We start from the raw sequence: 10,329 nt of genomic DNA, 5'->3' as shown, positions 1-10,329 counted from the left end.
TAGAATAGAAATATAACATAATTTTTTGATTTAAAATAAATAATTGTTTGATTTAAAATTAAAAAATTTTTGATTTAAAATTTATATATTTTTTTAATTTTAAATTTAGTTATTTTTCACAATAGTTTACTAAAAATAGTATATTTATAATGAAAACCATTTTTAGAAATAATTATAAAAGTACTGATTATTATAAAAAATCTCGCGATTTAAGTATTTTATTTTTATTTATTTATTTTCTGTAAGATTTATTCTTTTTCATTTTAAATTCTTTATAGGATTCTATAAGAATTGCGTGTGATTTTGCAAAAGAGGGTAAGTGAAATATACTTTACAAAATACTTATTTAATTTATAATTTGTATATATATATCAAAAGTTAAAATAAGGTCGATCTTGTTTAAGCTTGCTTTTTTCCAGATGGCAGCACTAATGTTTCTAAAAATAAGTTGTGACTAAATATAAAGTTCCGGCTATAAATAAAATCTTGGCTAAATATATATTTAAATCTCAACGTTTTTTTTTTCTTTCCTTTCTGTTTCCTCTATATTTCTTTTTTTTTTTAAATCTAGTCACTTAAACTTTTGTTCTAGTTTCTAACTTTTGTTCTAATTTCTAACTTTTGTTCTATACAAAAGTAGTTATCTAGTGTTATTGACATCATATAAAAAGCTTTTATTAAAACTTCTTAAACACCCGTCTGAAAAATAAAATAATTACGATTTCAATGTTTGCGTAATTTTAAATATAAAATGCGGTTGCAATAGCGAAATATTAAAATACAATTTTTTAACCTCGCTATAGAGTTTAGAAATATTAAAAAATTAATGTAATGAAATAATTTTTTTTTAGTATTTAGGAAGTAATAGTTTTATTTTATATAAACCACAGTTGTGAGTGTAAAAAGCAAATAAAATTTTGTAAAAAATGTATTGTCATAAAACTCTATTAAAGTTTTTCTTAAATTTATTCAATTTTAAAATTTGAGCAAAATTCTTGTCCATTTAAGAAGGAAAAAATATTTTTAAAACATTTCACGCTCTAAAGTTTTAGTCCTCTAGCTAATAGTAGCCTTTTTCTCAGTTGAAAATGTAATTATTTGAAATTAGATTGTATTCATCATTTTGTATTTAAAATTATTTTCACTTTGTGCACAATTTTGGGAAAACATGCTTCTTTTTCAAATAAAGTAAAACTGTAGTTTTATATTGTTGATTTATTTTGCATTGACATTTAAAAAATTTATTTAACTAATTACAAGTAGTTCATTATTATTTTTAATTATAATAAAATAAACTTCAAAAATCAATTAATAAACAAAACAGAGGGTGAAATAAAGAATGAAACAGTAGATCGGTGATTCAATGAATGTGTAATAAAATGAATCATCGGATTAAGTTAGAATCAAATGATCAATAGGGTTAAAATGTCAATTAACATGCGAGAGAAAAAATCATTTCATCTAATAAGCAGTTCAGAATTAGAAATATAACGAATTAAAAAAATAATTAACCAATTAATCCGCTAAACAATTATGAGAGTTAATGTTTGAGTAGAAATATCAGGTCTCTGCGTTAAATAGAAAAATCAAAGCAATCGACACAAAAATTCAAAATTGAGATTTTTATAGATTTTTAGCATTTTTGTGACGAAAGCTGCATAATGCAAACAAAAAGGAACTAAATGTATTTTTATGCTATTTGAAATTGTTTTTTGTGTCTTGATAGCATTAGTAATAGAAAAAAAATAGTTGTCAAGACAAGTATAAATGTGTGTAAAATATGTTAATATGCGTAAGACATGTTAAAGATTTTAGCCTCCGTATAATGTTAATAATGGTTACAAAAAATCCATAAAAATAAAATTCATGAAAATTAAAAACGGAAATAATTTCGGCAATAACAATCTATTACGTGAGTGACATTTAACTAAGTAAATTAAATTACCCTACGCTTACTTTCAAAACCATTTTATCTTTACTCAGAAACTCTGAAATAAATCTCTGAAAATTTTAAAGTATTTAACCTTTATTAAAGAACTTGCAATTTGAATGATTTGCAGTTTTTGTTGAAGCATATGTAAAAGGGGTGGGGAAATATAATTCAAATCAACTTTCTCTTCTAATGAAGTTGAATTTATTTAATATAGTTAAGATTAAAAGATTTCGTTATAAGCAGGGATATTTTACCCAGAAAATGAATGAATTTAAATGCATTTCAACAGTTGATACACGGTATTTTTTCTATTATTAACATAACATTAATATTATTAAAAATAAAATCTCTCTACTGATCCATTTTTTTTAATGTCATTCATCTTTCTTTCCTGAAGAGCCTGAATTTAATTTATTATGATTAATATAAGTCCGACTTAGAATATCTAATTATAAACAACCATTTTATCTAGGAAAAGGGAAAAATTTTAAAGCGTTGATCTTTAAACAGTTGTAATTTTTTATTTACTGTTATAACTTAATTTAACTTAAAATCTGTGTGCTTAGAAGAGCGTAATAACGTCATAAAGTGTATTATTTTTTAAAATTCGACAGTAACTAATTAATAATTATAACTGTTATTTGTGCATTTTTTTAATTTAATTTAATTAGTAAAGTTTACTTGAATGTTTATTGACTGCCATTTCAAAATATTTGTCAAACTCACAGTTTTATGATTTCATGTAATACTTCACTTTAAAAATTGCGAATTTAAAATCGCTTTCACACTCAAACGTTTACTTACTTTGCGCAAACAATGCTGAATATTCTCACCAAGAAAGTCTTCAAGTAATAACAGGGAGAATTTAAAAGAGTTCCGGAGATTTTATATTCCTTTTACTTTATTCTCATTCATCTTTCTAGAAACCATTTTGTTGCACATATGGAACGAAGTTTTTTTTTCCTGGGAACATCGGCTCATTGATTAAATTTTCGAAAACGTCGATGGGAGGCGCTGCTGTTGTATTCTTCGTAACTTTTTAAATGTTGCTTCAAATTCGGTTTCGATTTCATTTCTAGTAGGAGTGAGTAATAAGACAATCATGTTCATATATATATATATATATATATATATATATATATATATATATATATATATATATATATATATATATATATATATATATATATATATATATATATATATATATATATATATATATATATATATATATATATATATATATATATTAAAAGGTAGAATTTATCCCGACCCCCCCCCCCCAAATGTGGGTATGCGGGAAATGTAGTGTATGCACTCGTCGCCGCGAAGGAGAGGAGCAGTTATCAACCGGCACATGCACCGGCCGAGGGACCCGGCGAAGCCCCCCGTGGCATCTATTTAAAAAAACATAAAAATATTACAAAAGAAAAATAAAATTGATGGCAACAGGCCATGGACAGAAAACTTATTACTCAGTTTTAACAAAAGAATAATAGGGAACAATAAATGGGCATAAAAGTATTACTGGGTGGTTGGATTAGGTCAACAGACCCTTATTAACAGGTCCACAGACCCTTATACAAACCATCCTTATACAACTCCAAAAAGGGACCCGAATGAGTATTAGGCTGACAGAACACAGGAATTCAATCTTAATTTAAAACAAATAAAATCCAGGCACATGCCCATGTTACAAACGGGTAAATACAGATATTGGTCGGACCCCTACTTCCGAGCCGGGACTGGTCAAAAGCGTGATGCAGATGATTAAAAGGTAAAACCATAAGAGGATTAAATACAAAATTGAAGCAAGATAAAAAGAACAAGCTAAAAGGTGAATACAACGCTAAAACCAGAATAGTTAAAACCGTGAGTTAAAACCAACTGTGTCAAAAGTCATCCAGTTGTAAATTTTACAGCGAAAATAATTAAAAACAAGACAATAGAAGGTGTATAAGGATCGAATTAAAAACATGGTGTGTAACAAGATAAAATTTTAAACAGTAAAAGTGTGATAAATTAAATATATATATATATATATATATATATATATATATATATATATATATATATATATATATATATATATATATATATATATATATATATATATATATATATATATATATATATATATATATATATATATATATATATATAAAACGTTTTCCAAACTAGAGTTTGGCGTCGATTATAGTACTCAAATACATCTGCAGTTGATTACATTTATGTAATCGATTAGTATTATATAATCGATTATTTGTAATCGCAATTACAGGTTATAACGATTACAAGTAATCATGATCTCTGATTACATATGGTCATGATTAATTGCAATCACATCAAGAAACGATTACAAGTAATCATGATTGCAAGCAATAAAAATAAATGATTATATCGCATCATGATTTCAAGTAATCAAGATATATGATTATATGATACCATGATTTCAAGTAATCAAAATATATGATGATAGATAATCGTAATTGCACATAATCTTGCAAGCAATCAAAGTATACGAATACAGTATGAAATCTGATTATCAAATGTATGATAGAACATACATTAAAAGTATATAGATAAAGAGTATGTATAAACAATGTATCAATGTATATATGTCTAATGTGTGTATGTACATACATATATGCATAATATATGTAAGCGCTTATGTACAAATAATACATAAATGTACATATATGCAATATATGCATGCATATATGAGCAATATATGCACATACATATGTACAATATATGTATATATGTATGTACGTATATACGCACAATATACATATGCACTATGTATATGCAATTTATCTTTGTTCATATGTCATACATGTATTGTATATATACATATGTACAACATATGTATATCTAATGAATTTATGTACATATTTTCATATATTGTAATTAAAATTTATATTTGTACAGCTTATAAATTTCATGTATTATGTATGTCGTTCATATATTTTATGAACATTCCCTCTACACACAAGAGTACACTGTGTATACATAATTACCTACATACTTTATATATACATAAACATGTACGTACATATATTATACGCAGATACATGCGTAAATGCCTTTTATATACTTACATACGCGCATTTTAAATAAATACATATGTTTATACATTTTAGTTAGACACATACTTGCGTATGTTGTATGTAAATACGTATTAAATGTATCACAATGCATACAATCTGTATTTAATACTTTTTTAAATACAGTATACAACCATATTTACTTGCAATCGTATATTTTGTTCACTTGTTACCTTGTTGCAAGTAATGATCATGATTACTTGTATTTAGATTATTTGTAATTACTTTTACAGTAGTAAACGCAGTAGCAAACAAAATGAGAGCTTGCGTTGGATTTTCCTACATGCAAATTTAAAAACAACTTTTACTTTTTTAGCCAATACAGCAAGCTATTCATTTTCTAAAAAATATTCAAAAATATTCTAAAAAATATTAAACAATAAAAGTTAAAGTTTTATAAATTGTCTTGTTTGAAAACGATACGCAATGTGTTTGAGTTTTTTGTTTGGAGCTCTTTTGGAATATTTTATATACTCCTAAACATTAAAGCTTCCAAACTTTGGAGCGCTTAACCGACGAAACTATCAGGGCCATATTTCCTAGAGTGCAGCAACTCTTCATATTTTGGGGGGCAAAAATATAAATCCATATTTGGAGTCTTCCATCGAACCATTAGATTGACTCCATTAGATGAGTGAAGATCAGTTCATAAGATTTCCTAAGACTTTCAAAAGCACTTAAACAAAGTTGTTTACCTTTTGAATCCTGTGACAACTCTTTGAAAAAGATCTCAGTGCTGAAAAAAGAAGTTCGTCAATGAAATTCACAACATTATAGCTAAAACGTAACATTCTTTAATATTGATAATGAAAGAGTTTTAATTAAAAAAAATCATGAACAAAGTAAAAATTTAAATTTTGTGAAGTTTTCAAATATGACAACACCCATTGTTTTTGATCGAAATATAATCCCTATTGTAGGAAACCTAAAATAAAGTTAGAACGATATTTGTAACACAAGAAACTGTCACGCTAGACATTTGCCGTGCGTCGCAACTTCTTTTTTCTTTTCTTTTTCTTTTTTTGACCATATTTGAAAAGAAAGGTTGAATCAAAAATCCTTGAAAACAGTGAAAAAATTAGGAAGAAAGAATTTAATGTTTTAAAACTTTTTGACATGTTCGTCGTCACAAGTCCATAGTTTCATCTCTGATTTTAAAGATTCTTTAAAAATCTCTTCTTGAGGTCACGAGAAAGGGCAACACTTTGCAATAATTTAACGTAAGAATTCTTTTAGCTAAAAGTATAATTCTTATTTTGGATTTTTTACTGTAAGAATTACATTTTAATAAGAATAAAAAGGTGTTGCCTTTTTAAAATGTCAAATTTTTTTCCCACCACAGTAGCTGTAATCGCAGAAGGTAATTATGTGCAGTTAGACTGATTGACAGTAGCTAATTCACTAACACAGTAAATAATTCTCTGACAGTAACTAATTAATTAATTAACTTTGACTAATTCAATCTGACTAATTTTTATACTAATTGATATTAATGCGTTTTAACAAGAATAAAGAAGATAACAAGAATACAATAAGAATTTTTAACAAGAATATTTCAATAAAAGTCTCAAATTTTCGGACCATGTGTTTCTCATCAGATATAATGGAAAACTAAATAGTTTCATTTTAATATTTTGGTACTCATAGCAGTATTTTGAGAGTTACTAGTCCGATTAACAATGTTAAATAACGCGTCTTAGTTTGACAAAGAGATAGAAGTCTCAAATTTCACGTGTTCCTTACTGATGAAGACCCCCAAAAAGTTTAATTTTATAGTTTGTAATTATTAGGGTAAATGAGGAGTAATTAGCATGATTGACAGTAAAGCTAATTAACACAGTTTTACCAAGATAGAAGTATCAAATTTGTATTGTACTTATGTAGAAGAATTCTATTAATGTTCTTATTGGCTTTTAAAAAAGTATATTAGCTATTTAATTGTACATGGTGAAAAAATGAAAACATTAGCTAAATGAGAAACATATTAGCAAAATAAATTATCAAATATTGCAGTTACTCACCTAAATTCAACTAAATGTGTATAATAAATTAGTTAATGCTAGAAATTCTGAAAGTTTTAGAAAAAAATTTTATTATTTAAAAATATAAACTTTAAACCCTAACTTTTCCTTGTGAGATAATAACCCTCAAAAAGTCTTTCATTTTCAAGAACACAAAAAAACCGTGAAAATTCAATGCATAAATAAACGCGAAATATAAAAAAATTCAATGAAAACACTTAGACTTTTTTTAGACGTTTAGGTAGCTCCCAGTAGAAAAATATCAATTCAACAGCGGCCTTTTAAAGCATTTTCACTTCAATTAATTAATTAATTCTTAATTGAGTTTAAATTAAATATTATCATGTTTCCAGGGCATGAATCTGAATTGAACAACCTGATAATGCTCACTCTGGTTATTGTTTCCGTTTTTAAAAGCGCTATATGTTGAGCCAGTTTAAATTAAATATTATCAGGTTTTTAGGGCATGAATGTGAATTGAACAACCTGATAATGCTCACTCTGGTTATTGTTTCCGTTTTTAAAAGCGCTATATGTTGAGCCAGTTTAAATTAAATATTATTATTTCCTTGGGGCATGAATCTGAATTGAACAACATGATAATGCTCACTCTGGTTATTGTTTCCGTTTTTAAAACCGCTATATGTTGAGCCACCTCTGCTAGATTCGCCATGTGACATTTTTAGCAGCAATCATTGGTCGATTTTCTGACGTTGCCATTCGGGGAGTTGTAATGAGGCTTTTTTTTTGGTGCCGTGTAAGAGAAATATATATATAGATATTTCAGATTGCGGCTTATTTGTTAAAAAAAATATGTTTTAACTTAACTATTTTTCATTATTTTAATTACTTATTCATTAACTATTTTTTATTAACTATTTATGTAAAACTATTTATTTTTCAAATTAATGGAAGTATTTCAGAACCCAAACTCCTTTGACGGTACAGCTGACTTTAACTAAACTATTTTTCATTATTTTAATTACTTATTCATTAACTATTTTTTATTAACTATTTATGTAAAACTATTTATTTTTCAAATTAATGGAAGTATTTCAGAACCCAAACTCCTTTGACGGTACAGCTGACTTTAACTAAACTACTTTTCATTATTTTAATTACTTATTCATTAACAAGTCCTAATTTTTTTTTTTATTCAGATTGATTATAACTTAGCTTATTTTGTCGTGATTAGATTATTTACGGCTATTTGAACCATTGAGACAAACCATATGTTTCATACCTTAAATCTCGATCAAGTAGCTGCTGCTACCATCTATAGGAGAACATAGTAAATAAAAAAAAATTTCTTCAAACATATATTTGTACAAAATGTAAATCAATTAAGTCCAAAGTTCTCTTTTCTTAATAAAAAAAATTTAAACACTTGACTATTTTCTCAAAATGAACTCAACAGTAAAATCTGCTAATGAACAATTAAAATAAAAAGCACAAAAGAATTTATTAAACTGATCAGTTACTCGAGTAAGAAATAGTTGATTACCTTACGACTATGAGACATAATAAGTATAATTTTTAACGAAAATTTGATCAATAAATAATAACAATAATCATCATGATTATAAACAAAATATTTTCTCACAAATAATTCCTATTAAATTTCATCATACAATTAAGCGAATGTTATTTATCCAAGAGCGAAAAACTATTTAATGATAAGTTTCGCTGAACATTGAAGAAGATGTCAATAGCAATATGCAAATGAATGCTTATTCAGGTTGATTAGGGGAAGGAAAAGAAAAACACAGCTAACATTTTCCCTTAAAGTATATCAAAATAAAAATAAAGCCTGCCAAATAAAACGTGCGAACCTCTAGCAAAATGATACAGTATACATTTAATTCTTAATGTATAAAAATAAATGGAACTTAGGCTAAGATATTATAAATATAAATGAGAGAATTCTCTATAACAGATAATAAGATATATATATCATCATTTATTTGTTTAAAATACTTTTCTAGTAAAAAAAAAAACCTAATTTCTTTTTTTCTGTGAAATTTAGCATACCAACGGTGCAAAAAAAAATTTTTATCAGGTTTTACATCCAAGAAAATATTTATTCAAATACAAAAACAATTGTATATGTTGCTCTTTTTTTATTTCGTTTTATTTTTTTATTTTATTTTTATTTATTTATTTATTTTTTTTTGTATTTTGTGAATTTAATTTAGCACGTGCGTATCAGAAATTTTTTTAAAGAAATTCCCCGATTTAACTTTTTGAAACCCCTCATTTTGGACGAAATTGTTTACATCTGTAAATTTTAAATTTAAAATGTAAATATATATTCTCTGGTGGTTGCAGCAGAAAAACCTCAATTCTCGCATTGAGCATTTTGAGTGCTACTATGTAAGTTGTAATGCCAACCTTTTTGAAGTTTTGTATCTTAACAATTAGATATCTGTTGCACATTAATTGTTTAATACATAGGTGCACATTAAAGTTATTGTAGGCGGAATTTCTTAATATGCAATTAAATAATTTTAAAAATCTACTTCTTATTTTAATTTGTAATTCAATACTTTTGTTTTGTACAACTTGATAAAAATAAGACAGTAATATTTAATGTTACTTCAAGCATAAAAGAGTCCTGTATAAAATTTTGATAAAGTTGGGGCCCGCCATTTGACTGGTGTTTTGAATTGTGGCCCCCGACCTCGTGTAAGTTGGAAACCCCTGGTCTAAGTAATCCGTAAGTGGAATTACAAGAATTACAAGAATTCCCCCTAACACACTTGAAAATATGTTTATAATACTGGGGCAAAAATGTTCGTTTTTTACTCTTTAGTCTTATCAACAGAACAATTTTGTTTTAAATTGTACCTGTTTCAAATTAGAAGAGCTAGCTTAATGTTTTCGTTCATGCAAATGAAAGTTTCCATCGATGTTTATTAGATCTTAGATGTTAATACCGAAGCAAACATGATGATAGCATAATAATAAGACATTTTACAGTAATTGGATGCTTCATATTTACAGTATGATTATAAATTTTGAGCTCTTAATTATTTTTAAGCATTTTGTAATAATTTGCCCCAAAATTCTTTTGTTAATATAACGCATTAAATCTCACTTAAAAATATTTATCGCTTGATTAATGAGAACGGGGAGTGTTTCTAAAAATAGAAGTTTCCGTATAAGCTGAATACGGTGAACATTTTGCAACCTCTAATTGCAATCCTAGAAAGTATTAAATAAAAAATAATCATATTTATTGTGTAATGATTTCGGTATTTATTCGACG

This window comes from Parasteatoda tepidariorum, chromosome 7 (genome assembly GCF_982258835.1).
Source record: "Parasteatoda tepidariorum strain Cologne lab strain chromosome 7, Ptep-v5.0, whole genome shotgun sequence".
Lineage (NCBI taxonomy): Eukaryota > Metazoa > Arthropoda > Arachnida > Araneae > Theridiidae > Parasteatoda > Parasteatoda tepidariorum.
This window is presented reverse-complemented; position numbering follows the sequence as displayed.